Raw genomic sequence first — 16994 nt, 5'->3', positions numbered from 1 at the left:
GTACAACGTATTTCAAGTGAAGAAAATTTGGATTTTCGATTCCGCCGATTCAATCTATCGAATCAGTTCGAATTAAATAACCGATAAACGATTATCGTGTATTCATTTTTTACTCGACGGGATGCGATTGCAAAAATCAGCGAGGTAATTGCATCAGGCGCGGGGGGATACCCGAGTCGTCACAGAATCCCCCGCAATTACACCATTGCGTGGAAAGCGTCGCCAGGGGAGAAGGACAAAGCCGATGAAGGGCTCGAGGTGGAAAATGTCCCGAGGAACTTATACTCATAAGACGCGGCACAATCAAGACATTCGTTCGGTGCCTCCCTCAAAACTTTGCCCCATAACAATAATCGCCCTTTTCCCCGAAATGGGACACCGAGGATTTCGCCGACCCCACGCGGGCTGAAAATTGTTTCAGTTATGCGGTCAGGCCGTGACGGGAAAAGCTTGTTTCACGGCTCGTTAAATTGTTTACACACGGAAATTAAATACCGTATCGGTTGGGCAGCCGGATGCGAAAAGGTGTCGGGAATTTCCGCGACCCGTGAGGACCTTTCGTGCGCCAATTTTTCGTCGGCGTACGACAGTGGGTGGATGGTGGAAATCCTTGGGCATAATTTAGGAAACAAGATATTCCGACCATCCGCGATACTCGCTTTTAGGGTATTTATTTTACGTTGCCATTCATCTCCCGGGATCATCGTGCTTTGCTTTTTCATGCCCCTCTGATATTAATTAACCAGTTTTTTCACCGGGCTTGCTCACTTTTCCAACGGATAAAGCGTAAAATTCTCGTCGAAAAACTCGCCCACGCTCTGTATTTATGTAGGTTACGTACATGCACGTACGTTTCGCGAAAACACAAACGATCGCAACCCTTCAACTCGGAGCTAAGCAAACTGCCACAAACAAATTCTCACAATATCTGCCAGGGACGTAATTCAAAACCCGGCGAAAAGTTCTACCTGCGTAAATTAACTGTCATCTGTTAGAATGACGAAAGAAAAAAAAACCTCCCGAGTAGCAACTGATTAGATTAATGCTTGATGTCAGTTGTACGATTTTTATCTGAAATCATCAGTCTGCATAACTATTAATCTTCAACCGATGAGTCAAAACAATTATTCTTCATACATGATTTTATCACGTTAATTATAATTTTTTTTTTTTTTGTTTTTTTTTTATTATTTCTTCGCACCCTGTCGGGGAATTTGTTTATCCACGTACTCTGACATTTAATTTGTAAAAAGAAAAATCGACGGTACATAAAAAGACTTGATGACTCAACGTTAACGCAAATAAAACTCGATACATCGTTCATCAACTACGCGTCTAGAAGAAAAAAAGCAAAAAAAATTAGTATTATAACTACACACCGTTATACTCTCTAAATATAACCCTCATTATCAAATTGCCTGACTAACGAACGTTATAATTTCACTGCTCCGTATTAAATTGTGAGAATAAAATCGTACAAGCTGACCTGTTACATGACCAAACATTTGCATCGTTATAGTTATTTTTTTTTTTCGTTACTTTACGTATCGTTTGATAAAATCAACAGAGATGTAACAAATTCGTTACACTATCGTACAGTTTGTCGAAGAAAAATTTTATACAAGGTAAAAAAATGATTTTCTTCCGGCCGCTAAAAGCACGTAATCTACGCCGTAATCAGCGATGCAAAGTAGTTACGGCGGCGAAAGCCGCGGAGTGTCGATGTCGCAAATGACGAGGGTTGAGCGATGGAACGGCGGCTGATCGTTGGCCCGGAGTTTGAATAATCCCGGATGGCTCCTCTCCGTTAGTCGTAATTCGAGCGTCGGTCGAGCCTCGATCGCAATTACACAGAGTGGTGCCGGTTGAAATAATTCACCGAGAATTTCATCCGACCCCTATCTCTTTCTGGCGTATAACTAGGTGCTCTTCAATTTGCATTCTCGCGGAGGGGTTTCAACAAGACGAGAAATGTCTTTTCGTCTCGAGGCGCGGCCCGCGGGCCGCCGGAAGAGAACCGAGAGCCTGCCTTTTGCTCCGGCCGCACGAACTTCTCTGCTCTTCAAGTTTTTTCCTAGTACCTTATCACTGGGGGGGGAGGGGAGGGGAAGGGGGAGAAAACCTCCCGATCCCCCAATTTGTCCCGCTTCTCGGCACGGCGGCCTCTGGAGCATTGAAGACGCACCCTCGTTCCTTTGGCATGATTTACGCTCTTCGGTTTCGGAACTTTCCAACTGTGGGAAATGTCCAACCTGCGCTCCAAGGGCAAAAAGATCTACGGAACCACCTCGTCAGATATACGCTTGGAAACGGCAAGTTAATCCAGTATCCGGTAAAACTTGCCCCGAGAAGTTATATTTTATTTTTTTTATATCATTATTTTCTTTACTTGGTGAAAAGATCAGTTTGATTTTCGAAAGTTCGTATATACCGGACTCTTCCTAAATATTATCGTTTCTGCGAAACCCGTTTTAGTCACTGTTACTTCAAAACCCTGATATAGGTATTGGATAATCTTGAAGTATTCACGGTGTAGTTAAAATGCTGAGTCTGAATCGCCAAAGCTTTCAGAAAAAAAAAAAAAAAACGAATACCTCACCGTTCAACTTGTACAAATTAGGTACACGAAACATGATCGGTACTGAAATCTGGGTCAAGGGTTGGAATTTTTTGGTAAAATTAACAAGGTTAATGCTCGATCAGTCACCCCTGACTTGGATTTTTCGATTTTGAATAACTTCCGTCTCCGAAGAACATTAGAGGTAGAAGATTGTCATATTTAACGAATCTACGTCGTAAATAACTGCATGATAAGCGAGACCCCCTCGGTTTACGGAATCAATAAATGCCTGTGCCTGGGTTATTGCAACGTAAATTTTCAAGCACCGGTCAAATATCGGGCAATTTGGATTCCACGGGCTGCAAACTCGTTTGAAAAGTGACGCTAATTTATGGAGGCACGGAGCCGTTCTTGCCGGCAAGGGGCGCTGGGCAAAGAAATGTCGAGACAGACATTGACGAGATAATTAGACAACGCGGAGGCAAAAGCCTTGCCCGATGACGATCCTGCTCGTGAACATACACCGACATGGGTGACTGTTTTTCTCGCTTCTCCGAATTACCCTTTCGGAATACTAACCAGGGTATCGTGTGTTGAACAGACTACAGATGGTTGCTCACCATTTTACGTGAAAGCCCGCGGAGAATGCAGACTAAAGGATCGTTCCGCCACCTGACTTGTTTCCTTATGAGGTGAGGGGCACAACTTGGCTTTATTATTTAGAGTTTCAAGAGTAGTTTAGAATTTTTTTATTGAAATTAATAACAAAACGGCGGCATGATGTATGTAAGTAGCGAACGACTCCGAACTCGAATGCTTTTTTGGTGGCGCATTTCCTGACATAACTGTCCAGCTTGTAATAGACATAAAACAATTCTTGAGTTAAAAACACTTTTTCGGGTTCAAGCTCGTAACTCAAGTGTTTAAAATAAAATTTCATCAAATATGTACGACTATATATGAACAAAAAATGTCAATTTTTGACTAAACAATTGGTAAAAAAAAGTTTTATAAAACACTTTTGGAATAGAAATCAAAAAATCTAGCCACGAGCTCGAATCGATAAACAAGTTTTAAAGATTGCGTCATAATTTGAAGTCAATCGGATAAAAATAGACCGAGGAATCTGCGCCATCGGATTAAAAACATGGTCATTCGCTACTTATACACGCCATGCCACTATTTTCTAATTAATTTCAGTGAAAAAATTCTAAGACGTTGTTGAAACTATGAACAATATATAAGGCCCTCAAACTCAAATTGCTCCAAATGTTTTCGTTTTCTTTTAAAAAAATTCCCAAATTCCCAAAAATAAGTAGGACCTCAGACCGTCCGAGCTTTCTAGAAATCCATGGTAATTGAAGAACATCCAAATACCTTAACCTTAACGCTGTCGGTTAATCCTGAACAATTGCTGTTCCAGCGCTGTCACTTATGACGATCACCAAATTATATCAACGGCAACTATCGGTATGAAATTACCCGAACCTCCTAAATGACTGTCATCCCAACTGCAGTAGGTAAACAAAAAGAGTTAATCGGCAAAGATTCGCAGTTTCAAATGCTGCAGAACATGACTGTTGCGAATGGTCATTCAACCGCGAGTACATGGCACTTGTCCCAGTTTTAGTAGTTAAGTGGAGCATATTAAAAAGGGAGCGTTTATAATCCTGAAGTGGGGCAGAAGCCGTGAACGTCGCGTACCGTGACCAGGCGATGTTTTTCCTTCACCTTTTTTTTTTTTCTTTTTCATTGCGGTTTATTTTCTCACCCCCTAATCTGGGATTTCGTGCAGAATACAGCAGCGCGGTTTGTTAACCACCAACAAAGGCAAAGGTCACTCCGCACGTTCGTTGTTGGGACAAAGAATTACTCACGATCAGCCTGGTTTGGATCAGTCACTTTGCACACGCATCCACAAAAAATTTCTTACACCTCTGATTACACCTGCAGCGCGTTGAGTCGTGGAATCTTCTAGAGATCGGTTATCGAAAAGAAAGAAATTCTACAAACGGTCGTGAATATCCTCCCCTTCCTCAGATGGTGGAAGTTTTTTCTTCCATTTTTACCACTTCCGTAATGAATTTACACATAGTTTTGAGAAAATTGACGAGAGAAAGAACGCGCGGTAATTAAACCGAGCTGGAGGACGAGCTCGTCGAGATTTTTTTCTAAAAAAAACCGGCATGCGAATCGCGCGAAGCTTTGAGAAGTAACGACAGATCAAATTTTCCATCCCGATTGAACGACATTCGTGTTATTCGATTCGATACCGCGATGATCCTTCTCTCGAAAATACTCGTTGGACCGAGAAGGGACAAATGAGGTAACCAAGGGTCGGTGAACGAGGGATCGAAGCTTCACGGACGTCTGCTGCCTTCCTTGAGAACATCGTTTCATTCAATGACCGCCCTTTTACTATTTTACCAGACCCAGCTACTTTGCCCGGTCATTTCGGCGTTAGTGGAAGCGGCGAATCTGAAGCATTGAATCTCGATCCCCACGAGCAAGTCGTCGAAAAGACATTTCCCCGGCGTTGTCGCAACGGGCATCAATCTCTGAGCCTCTCGAATTTTGATTCCGGAACTCGAGGTCCTTCATGATCGCGGATCGTTCGCCAGCTACGGAAGCACGTGAGTGCGGAGAGTAAAAGACGAAACGAATTTCGGGGGGGTGAGACCCGACGATTTTTGGATGAACCAAGACATCGGCTTCCCACCAACCGAAACACTCCGCGCGACACATGTAAAAAACCGTGTCGGACGGATGATGGCGAGTACATCGTACGCGGATTCGGGAGAGGGGAATCCGGTGAATTTTTATCCCTGCTGGCTTTCAGGCCTCTCGAGCCACCTTAACAAAGTCAGAGACTGGTGGAGTGCTTTTCAGTCGAGCCCCAAAGCAGAAAATGTTTCGTTAATGGACTCGCGCGTTTTACCGCGGCTGCTCGGCATCCTAAAGAACGCGAGCACACGTCTCCGCGACCAGCTATACCAAACGCCCACTTACCTGATACGCCGTCTGGTGGAAGAGACGATCTAACCACTTTGCCTTGAAATAGATTTTAGCAAAACGCGCGCCCGCCGTTCCATTTTACTTCTCTCAAATGAATGCTGGGACGCTTCTCACCACGGAGGGTTTATTCGTATCATTATATTCGTGTTGCACGGTGTACCAAGTGGAAAAGAGACCGTTTCGTGATTCCCCCCAAGTATTCATTGGAGAAGAAAAAAAAACGACAGCAAAACAATTCGTCAGACAATCGTTCGAATGACGGTGAACATGGAACGGAAGATAGATTTGTGAAAGCGTTGTTTAATCCTTCGGGAATACACCCATTTTTTTTTCGATCATGGAGAACACTCTGGGTCAGAATGATCCTATCCCATTTTTGATGTGTTCGTTCAAAAAATTCAGGGGCACACTTTCACTATCGCATAATGTGTTATTGTAGTTTGGAAGTGTAAATATAAGTCATAAATATGAAAAGAAATTTCTTAAATTAGAGATATTCGAAAAAGAATTATTGTTTGAGAAGAACAAAGGTATGGTGACCAAGTATGTTTTCGCACGGTTAAATCATTACACATGTCACAGGTAATTGATGTGATATATTGCTAAAAATGGTTCATAAAAGAACCTCTCGCCGTTGAATAATCTCGAACGACAAAAGCATCGAGTTATTTTTTTTTTTTTGGTTCATGTGCAAAGTTATACATATGACGAAGAATGATCCTTCATCGGAAGCTTTCGACGCCACGAGATTTGCAGGTAGGACGATTTTATCCACTGCCAACCCTCCGAGCAAAGCCAAGGTAGAGTTCCCGGATCGATCCCGTGAAGAATACTTGAATAATTTTCACTACATCGCGTATGTGGTACGTCGGGCGTTCGAAATACGTGCGTAAAATACCTGGAGATTTTTTTTTTCCTCCACTAAATCCTTCCCTTAACCAACCCCTAGGTATACGCACCGGTTCCATTCCAGGAAATCATTCCGAATGTATCACACCCGGGTGAAATTTGAATTTCGAGAGCCTTTTCTCTGCGGAGAAAAATTGATCATACGTGACGCACTTCGGGCAAACGTTCCTGTGGTACACCATGCAGACTTCGATTCTCGTCCTTGGTGTCTCGTGAGGTTTTTCGTTCGCGTGTTTCGCCTGTCTCAGCTCCGTACTTCACTTTCCGAATTACCTGAGAACATTGAAGATGTCACAGCGATTTTCTACTCTCCTTTAAAACCCAAATCGATGGTAAATTGACGGACGATGTCTGGCCGTGTGTTACACAAACCGCCAAGGGATCCAGCTGATTCAGATTTGCGCGAGGGTGATTTACTTTTTTCACTCCCCTCATGAATATTGACCCTGGAATGAAAGTGCGTGGCGCGCGGGGTTCATTGATAGTCTAAAGAGTTTCGCCCTCTTCGAGGGTGGGAAAAGACCGTTTACCCAATCCAACCCGAAATTTGGTTTATACCGTGGGAAAAGAGCCTCAAGGATCACCTTTATTCCATCTCATCGCGTATATTCGGGACAGTGTCTATACGCCCAGAAACGTGGCGAATAAGTTGATTAAAATGGCGATGAGACAGGAGCCTCTTGGGTTTGGTGAAAAATTGCAAACAACCGCTTTACATTCCTCGGTGGAAATGTTACCAAGACAAATTTCCCGCTACCAAACAAACACTGTGCCTACATTATGCGCATAGAAATACGTAATCCCAACCGGTAGAAAACGAAACACTCTGCAGTTTCTGTACGTGATCGTAAATAACGTTGAATTCGTTATACTTCGCGATTTTAAATCTTGGCAATGGAGAGCACCGCCTTGCTCACGAGGTTATAAGACATCGTGCATCAGGCGTGATGTACGATGAAAATTCTACCGTGTTGCATCGCTTTTCACAGAACATAACAAACGCTTTTCCAGCAGTACCAGGCTTCGCAGTAAACTTTATCAGATGCGGAAAGAAAACATTTACAACCTATAAACGAGCAGTTTGTCAGAATGCCTCTGTAAATAACCTCGTCTTTACGACCGTGAATAAATTCCATTAAATTACCGCCCAATATTGTCAGGGAATTGAATCTGCGAATAATTCATCAATATACACGGTGCCTCTATCCTACGGAACAGAAATAATTCCCATATCACTTTATCGAGCAGATTTTTTTTCCAAAGGAGAAGTGCGATCACTGGCGACATTTCAAAAAATTTCCGGTGGAAACGAAATTCAAGTATCATCTCCGACAAATGTCTCATTCCAGCGGTTCAAAGGGCGGAAAAATTCTTTCTCGCGCTGACGGTTCAAATCAAACCCAACCAGTTCGAAGCTTGCAAGCTGCCGGCAACCGCGCATGAAGTGATCTTACTAGACACGCGGGTCGGACTTACTACGTTAGAGCCGAAATTCGCAGCTTTTGCATAAGCGAAACGTCCGCCGAAGAGGCGAATGGGATGCAAGCTCCGAATCGGCCTCAGAAATTGCGTTATACTCTGAATCGTGAGTGAGAGGAACAACGCCTTTCGCCTTTGTTTCTCAGAAGAAAGCTTCCACGCGCCTCGCGTCTACGTATAATTTCGTACAACCCACGCGTGTTTGAGAAAAAAACAGGTAGAAAAGAAACTCCTTGGGGATGTTTCCGAAATATTCTCGCACGGTCAATCCGGGCGAAAAGCACGCGGGGCGAATCTAGTTTACCCGGATAAAACGCGAGACAAGCGCTGTTGGCGGTACACGAAAAATACGGAGTCAATCTTGCCGATGATTCCATCGGGATGGCGGCTCGAAATTCTGGACGATAAAAATTTCAGACTCCCGGTACAATGCCAGTACTAAGGGTCGAATTCCGAAGAGTTCAAATTCCAGAAGAACCGCAGCTCCGGATGGCTATAAAAGTATCGGAAATATTCCGCAGGGAAAGATTAGAAATTCTTCGCTACCAATTGTCGATTGTATCGAAATTTCGATCCTGCGTTAATTGTTAAACCTTTCAGTCACAGAGGCCGATACAGTAGCACCCTTTTTTTTCTTTTTCTTATATATCCTGCTAAATCCTGAATTTTTATACATTTTCAGGTAAAAAAAATACTTAAGCTTTGGAATAATTAGGATTTCTTGTGAAACCATAATTGCTTACAATTGTTGTAAATAAAAATATGGAAAAAAGGTATTTTCACGAATGCAATTCGGTGATAAAGAAATTTGATGATAAACGTGTACTAAAAACGTTTGGAATTCGTTGGACGACAAACAGAGATCGCAGATTAGCCATCAGATTTACAAAATTCAATGCATAGGGGCAGTTTTTACCGTTCTTAAAGCCGCGAATAACACTGTCTAAAACAATGTTGATAATTCACCCGGTTTTCACCCCATTTCACAGGGAATTTTCAGTTTTGATAAATGTTTTACATCAGATTCGCATTCAGCGCCGAAAAATGAATAGAAATCGTATAATTGCTCTTTCGTGTTAACAAAAGCTGAATCGCGTGAGTGAAAGGGTCAACTTGATCCACTCGAAATTTCAATTCGCATCCAACTTTCGAACGGTGCCTGTGGCTGAATACTTGCTCGTAACTTTATTCTATTTTTCTATCACTTCGAAAAGCTGTTCGCGAAACTTTTGGCACCTTCTTAAGCATGCGAAGTAACCGAGGCAGTAAGTTACTATCGCGTCATCGGGTTTGAACCGCGAAACGGCAAACTGAATCGGAATTTTCATCGTTTCGCGTTGTCACTCCGTTCCATTTCACTTGTTTAAAGTATACGAGCATGCAGCAACTTTCCTCGAGTCGGAAAACTTTCGGCTACTTCATGTACAACCCATACCTATGTCGGGAGTCTAGCTTCTACGTACATAAGCGTATCTATATGCCGCGCCTGTGACCCGTGAACAAATTCGCGCTAGATGCCGAGCTCCTCGGGCAGCTCGAACATGACTTCCTCGATCAGATATGAACGGAAATTCATTTCCCGGGAAGAGTTAGATAAGCTTCAGGGTCCCGGGAACACGGTGTCAGATTTAATATCAAGCCAAGGTAACTATACGTGTAATTACAACGCTGCTGATGGAATAATTTTACGAACAATTTCGTCATTCCCTTTCCAGGTTGTTCGAAAACTCCGAACTCATCGAGGTTATTCGAAAGATGTCGGCGAATTTGGCATGAACAGATTTTTCACGCAAATTACACAAATTTCGAGATTGCTCAGACATTGTCAAATATTGAAACTTCCACATTATTTACACGGCGTTAGCCTAACTTCAGCCAACTTTGGAACGTTATTACTATACACAGGATTTCTTTATGCACGGTTACGACTTGAACAAAATTCTGAGACAAAATTTAACTATTCAAAAATAGACTCCAATCTTAGTTTTAGCAAAAAACGATGGAGGATGTGGCTGAAATTCTTGAAGCCAAAAAAGGAAAACAATACGCAACACATATACGGGGTTTCTGAGACTCCAAAGTTTTTTCAATTATTATTCATTTTACTTGCACAAACAACCCTGATTCAAGCACGCTGACTTTAAAATTGTACGTTAAGGTCATATGCGGGGTCAGTGGCTAAGGTTAATACTCTGAGCCAGAAAAATTGTTCCCAAATCTGCAAACGAGAGTTTTACAGAGTACACGTAGGTAATCAGGAAATTTGATGCAATTTTTCTTATTCGAAGAAGTCGAATGAAGGCTCAGATCAGACATTTTGAATCAACTAATTACCGCGAAACTTACAAGACTACTAAAACTAAATTATGCTTGCCAGTTCTAGAAATAAGTTAAAACGAGCAAAACAATGATAATAATTGGCTATGCCTGCAGCTGCAAAATCCAGACCGAGTGGCTTCGATTGAAGCACTTTTTCAGCATCCATCTTGCCGAAGGTAGACGAGAGATAATCGGCACGAGTATGCGCAAAGTGGAATGAAATTAGCTGCACCAGGTATACTCCGGTGGGATGCATGCATGGGATGATATTACGTAACGCCTGAAGCCATCGGCGAGATTTTCACTCTTCCGATTTTCGCTGAAACGGTATCTTCCTTCGCCTTGCTTCTTTTTGTTTCATTATACTTTTTTCTTTTTTTTTTTCTTTTTTCCTCGTCCGGGAAAGATATTATTTCTCCGGCATTCCAGCGCTGCAATCAACGCGTGCATTTCCGAGCTCTGAATCGCGGAGAAACAATTCCGTGAACTTGCAGCGGTGGTAAAGCTCTGCGGTGCAGGCCGCAAGTTCCGCAGTTGGACGGACAAAGGCCACGCGGTTAAAAACCACTCGGCGACTCGGGGTGTGAACAACTACTCAACTGCTGGTCTCGGCTACGAATATCTGGGTTATACCTAACACAGCAATTTGCCAACTCGACTGACTTCCGGTTTCCCGTGATCGTTTCAAACAGCGAGAAAACTCCGCTCTCCGTATCTCGCGCTCTCTCGACACTTGTGCCCAAAAGTTGAGAGCACGCGGAGGCTAATCGCAATGTCCATTTTGCAATTATAATCTACGTTGGGATTAAGTTCGCCGGAGGTAACCCAAGTTCGAGTTTGTATTTCGGGGCTTGTACTTTTCGGTAATATATTTTAAAACGAGCCGCTTCCCCCGAATAATTTACCCCTCGAACTCTCCTGCAGGGCTGAGTAGTCAGATAAGCTAGTGTAAATACATGATTTGAACTTCACGGCTTACTCCCGATTGTTTTTCTTTTTTTTTTTTTTTGCTTCTTCTTTCTCTTACACCGTTAAAAATGATTGTGAATTTGCTTTACATTTACCGTGCAAAAGAGTCGTCAAATTACGAAATCAGTTTGAAAATTTACAAATCCGATGCAGCGACGTAAATTATTATGTATTTGCTTTATAAATTTACGATGAAAATCTTTGATTTTACTCAAATTTGTGAGATAAGCGCATAGACGTAATTTGAATTTACTAAATTGTGCAGTAAGTTTATTGTACTTGTAAATTTAATAATTTAATAAAAACTCCTAATTTTTAACATGGAGCTTAATTTTTTTCACCCGTCCGAACCTCTGAGCAAAGGATGAAATTTTTCCTCTTATACAGTGGACGTGTAGATAAGATGAAAAAGACTAGCCGACAAACTGAAAATCAATCATTTTCCGATACGCTAGTTTTTGTCGTCAATTTTATTTCGCAATGATTCGCCTTTGGCGACCTGCACGGTTACGAGGTGTAAAAACCTACTTGTAAATACAAATTCACGAGTAACCGACCGACATCAATCTCTGCGTACCCTGTCAGCTCAGCTGAATATTATACGTTTTTATCGGCTATTCATCGAGAGTGTCGAGATGACTTGAGATGCATTTCGTAGAGCCAATGAATAACCAAATTTTTTACATCTAAATTCGTTTGGGAAATATTCAAGTCTAGTGTTAAGTGAAAAACAATTTCGGAAATAATAAATCACCGGTCATTACATTTGGCGGAACATACGCGCGTATATTGTTATGTAATCAAGAACATTACCGAGAGTAAAGTTGTTGGGGAATTTCTACGCGTCATACAGAGTAACGTCAGTGTTATAGTATTCAGCATGTCAATGAATCCTCTGAAAAGTATGTACATACGAAACACGTTTTTCTCATAAAACAGAAACGATTTTTCATTATGAAACCGGAGAGAGTGATGAGCGTATCGATCCATCAAAGCTGATGGCAATGTCCGACATTCGGGCTTTGTACGAAGCCGAGTGCTGATCACAATTTTTCGAACCAACAAGGGAGACGATATTTCGTAAGTTTCGTAGCGAAATTGACAGTGAATACCGGTGACAGTTGCTATTTTTTAGATAAATTCATCTTCGGTTAATCAACGTAAATCAATATGAAATCAACGGTAATGTAAATGAGATATCCATTTTCTTTTCAAAGTATTTTATAACCACTGGATGATGGAATCATTTTTATTTTAATACTCTTACGTAGGAAATAATCAATACCGAAAGCTCCTGAAATCTAAAGCTTTTTAAATTAACTCAAGGATATTGTTATTCAAATTCGAGTAAAGCGTTAGAGAAAGTTGAAATTTTCTTTTTAACAAGAAAACCCGGGTGAAACAATTTACCATATTCCTTATACTTTACGTTATAAACCCACGATTTAAGGGATATTTGATATCCTTCGTTAATTAATACAAAATTCAACAGAATCGGTAGACTTTCATCCTCTAGTTCGGAACGTAATTGCGATCAATTTGTCACTGCTGTAGTATATATCAGTTTACATAATTACGGTAGAATATCGGTGCGTGGTGCGCGAATGCGTGCGTGAACCATTATTCAGTGAAGCGGTGACAAAATTCCTTCGAGGCAAGACTCAACTCCAAACAAAAATCTTGTAATTTTCCCTAACCAATTCGGACAAATTGACTACAGCAAATTGAGAAAAATATTCGTATTTTCCGTATGATTTTCTTCTTTTTTATGAAAGTACGAACTGTCACTTGGGTCAGACTAATATTTAGGAATATTCAAAGCTTGCGGAGAAACTTCCGGAATTTGTATTCGACCTAATTTATCTAAGGCTTAAAAAAATTGTGGAACGTATTTGTATAAAAAAAAAAAAAGAAATTTATAGTCAACGATTTCTAGACTTTTCGGAAAAGCCTCTGACATTTCCCCGATTATTCCGGAATATTAGAATTCCATGAGATTTCCATGTTTTCCAGAATTCCTTGACCAGTTATTACCCTGTCAAAACGACGCGTGGCCGACTTTGTTTGACCGGTTTCGGAAATAGGGAAAGGCGATACCTTACCTTTACGTAGGTACCTATACATGGGAAAGAACGATTGATCTCACGGCTAATTGTCGGTATCGTGAGTGCACTTAAAGCCGGAGAATAGAAGGTATCCGATATCGAAGGAGCAGGCGGTGTATAGATACTTGAGAATGAAAATGGCCACCCAGCAGCTCTCGCGTTCGAGAAGCAGATAAACCGCGTAATGGACCCTTTGTGCCTCGTGAGGATGCTGGAGAATTAAGTATTCCATTATGCTCGCTCGACAGCTAAACGTACTAGAAAAGCGGCTAATGGTTCGAAATCGGTTGCTCGAGGCCGCCTTTCACGCTGTTTTTTCTAAAACTCCCCATGCCGGGCGGAACAATAACACCGATCAACGCGAATTTTCAGTCTGGGTTCTAGATGTCAAATTTTTCATTTCTTCTACGTAACTGATAAATGAAAAAATAGTTTTATCGTATAAAGTTTGTTTCTGTAAAAGCCCGAACGATTTTTCGGATTTTAAGAAAAATTACCCATTTTCTCAAACATTTATTCTAAATAACGATCAAACAAACTTCAGTTTTGCATTCAAATCACTTTTATGCAGAGATAATAATTAATAATAAAATGCAAATGTAAAAGAATCGATGGACAAAGTTTAAACATGAATATTTTTCATACTTCGTCTATTTTCGGACGGACTTTCTCGTATCAAACCCCAAACGTGATCTCTCATTACGCTCTGATAAAGTCCATCGCATCTTGGTGAAAACGTTTACCTTCTTCTTCCGAATATGCACGCATATTAGCTATGAACCAAAAACTTCAAGACTTATAATATCAATATAAAAAAGACAGAAACAAACTTTATAAGTAACAGACAAAGGTTTTGGTTATTATTCGACGTATGGAATCGAAATTTATTTACCTCAATAGAAACACGAGAAAAAAATTTTGTTGTTGATCTGCGGTAAAGTAATGCTGTTGTGATATCACGAGCAGAAAAGACCAAACGAATATAATTTTTGAAGAGAGTTTTTGGGCCGAACTGAGAATGGAATATTGAAACAGTGCAGTTTACGGCACAGCGTAAATGAAAGCGGTGACAGAAATTAATCATCCGACGCGATACGAAGCCGGTGGATTATTTTCGGGACTTGCAAACTCGCCTGTATAATATGTTACGATGTAAGCCCGAGGGTGAAAACGGTGACGAAACGACGGTGAGTATAATAAATAAGCTCGGGCAAACGGCGAGTTTCTACGGACACTGAGACTAAACGGGATGCAAAACGAGGCTCGAACCCTCAGCTTCACGCAAACGTCGCGATGTTATCTAAATTCTGAACGATGGACGGGCAATTAAAACTGCCCTGTACCTAACGCAATATGTATAACCTACGCAAACTGCTTAATTAGAGCGTCCGGGTATTTTCGGTGGGTTTTCAGAGGGCTGCTTTCGCACCCCGCAAACTGATTAGGCCGATTCCATTCTCCAGGAATATCCTGCAGGCCGCAGGGCTGTTCCATACGCGTTACGGTGGCGAAGACTCGCGGATATTGAATTTGAAAACTCTGCGGAGGCATCCGTGTTTGATCAGAACTCAACTCGGCCTTCCCTCTACTCCCAAAATTCAAGTGGTCCTTGAGGGAACGGCAAAGTGGTTGGTAAACACGAGGTTTTAACATAATTTTATTTATTCTCTCCTCGTGCGATTAGCTTAAATATTATACTAAATGCTGGTTAGTGACACCGAATGAGATGTTGAAATTTTGGGGTTGGTCGCGATGCACGTATTGCGTCCTAGCCGATTATTAAGACGGTACCCTAACTTACCGACGTGCAATTGCCGCAAGAGAGCTTCGCACGCTCGTATCGTAGATTTGAGATCCATATCGATCTGTGCACAGTGGGGTGGTCCTTAAAAAGGTCTTTTTTGAATTTCGATCGTAAGATCCCCCCTAATATCGGCTCCACATAATTCAAAAGTAACTCCCAATTGACCTCTTCAAGACCAATCGTCTTGCAATAACGTAGCAAAAGACAAATCAGGAGTCTTCCCAAAACTATCGTTACCGAAGATCCTTTTCAAACCAGACTCATGCAACATACGATCATTTTAGACACCAGACAAAACAGAACTGAATTAATCGCCGAACAAATTAAGACGTCAGACTATATATATTCATATACATTATCTCATATTCAAAGACTTGGAACTTCGGTATAATTAACGTCATTCCGTTAGTCAATCGTATAAGTGTATAAAACCGAGCATTGAAAATCGATGCTAAGAACCTCTTATTGTTGATAAATATATATTTAAATTAAAGCGTTGTGTAAAAAGAATTGTTTCAATCACACGTGGTGACGGTTTGCACGGCCCACAGCAACATCATTCCAGATTCAGGCAGGCTGAACGAGAAATCGAGACGAGCGGATCATCCAAGTTCGCGAACCTGGACACCGCAAAGTCTATAAATCGAGCACGAGTCGAAAATCACGCAGCGAATAAAACATTTCTCGGGACGTTCGTCCAAGAACGTTGAAACGATTAAAGTGCAGGACGCCTGATTACCTGCAGGTGAAATTAATTTCAGGCCTGCCTGATCCGTGCCACTTGTTATAGCCGACTCATTCAATATCTTCAGCTACGATGAGGTTCGAAATTACGGCTATTCCATCCTGCAGGCGGGGCTCGCGGAAGGGTTAATCCCATTCGGTCGGATTAGAGTGATTGACAAGAAGCCTCCGTTAGGCAATCTTTCACCACCCGACACCTTCCAAATGATAAAATCGAACTTGATGGTCCGATAGATTCCGTCATCCGCGTCCCGACTTGTAACGATAGGCAATTCGACGATCTTTCAATTCGGTATCTAGAAAGCCGGGCAGGGGGATGGAAAAAACTTGAAACTGTTATGAGAATCATCGCGGAGCGAGGCGACAAGTTTCGCCTTGAGCACAGTCGGATGTTGATTGGATTGTCGAATTCTCGCGATTCGAGATCGACAGGCTGTTCCGACAGTCGCATCGATCCTCGCGCTGTTTCATGGTAATCGTTCCATGGTAATCCAGCATTCCATTTCCCCGAATAATGGAGTCCGATGTCTGATAACGCTCGGCTTATCCTTCGATCCTGCACGAAGAGCCGCGTTGTATCAATCGACACCATTTTTCAACGAACGTGTAGCCGGGTTGTCGACGAATGCAGGACGGCAATTTATAAACTTAAATCTGCCACTTCGATCATCCGAGATCAAAACATTTTCTATTCATAATTTTAAAGAATTAAATGGAGGTGGAAAGAAATTGTTACTCACAAATTTTTCCTTCCGACGAGGTTCATCTTGTATCCGAGATTCAGCTGCCCAGATAAGCTTCATCGTCGAAGGAAACCTGCATGAGAAATGAATCATAGACATCGTGGGCAAGGCATAACGGTTTAGTTAACTAAAGCTAACTTCGACTCTCTCCATATTGTTCGAGAAATCGTTTGAACGAGCTTTCATAAATAGAATACAGAATTGAATTCGAACGGATAAAACATTTTGCAGAGGTAAAACTTTTACCTTACGTTACAAGGCCGTGTAGCGGGACGGGAGATAAAAAGAAAATGAAACGATCAAAGCGAATTTGAGAAAAACAAAATTCTATTCGTTCGACGAAAACC

At 41.7% G+C, this 16994-nt stretch overlaps 1 protein-coding gene across 2 annotated transcripts in view; it reads right to left on the bottom strand.

The window, feature by feature from the left end:
- Positions 1 to 16711, bottom strand: part of LOC124219306 (alkaline phosphatase) — a 173009-nt gene extending 156298 nt beyond the window's left edge. For both annotated transcript variants that reach the window (XM_069136731.1, XM_069136732.1), the window contains exon 1: positions 16645 to 16711. The gene's annotated coding sequence lies outside the window, so the exon portion shown is untranslated. The remainder of the gene's footprint in view (positions 1 to 16644) is intronic.
- Positions 16712 to 16994: the final 283 nt, after the last annotated feature.

This window comes from Neodiprion pinetum, chromosome 5 (assembly GCF_021155775.2).
Source record: "Neodiprion pinetum isolate iyNeoPine1 chromosome 5, iyNeoPine1.2, whole genome shotgun sequence".
NCBI lineage: Eukaryota > Metazoa > Arthropoda > Insecta > Hymenoptera > Diprionidae > Neodiprion > Neodiprion pinetum.
The sequence above is the reverse complement of the archived record's forward strand: the minus strand, read 5'-3'. Positions and strand labels throughout refer to the sequence as shown.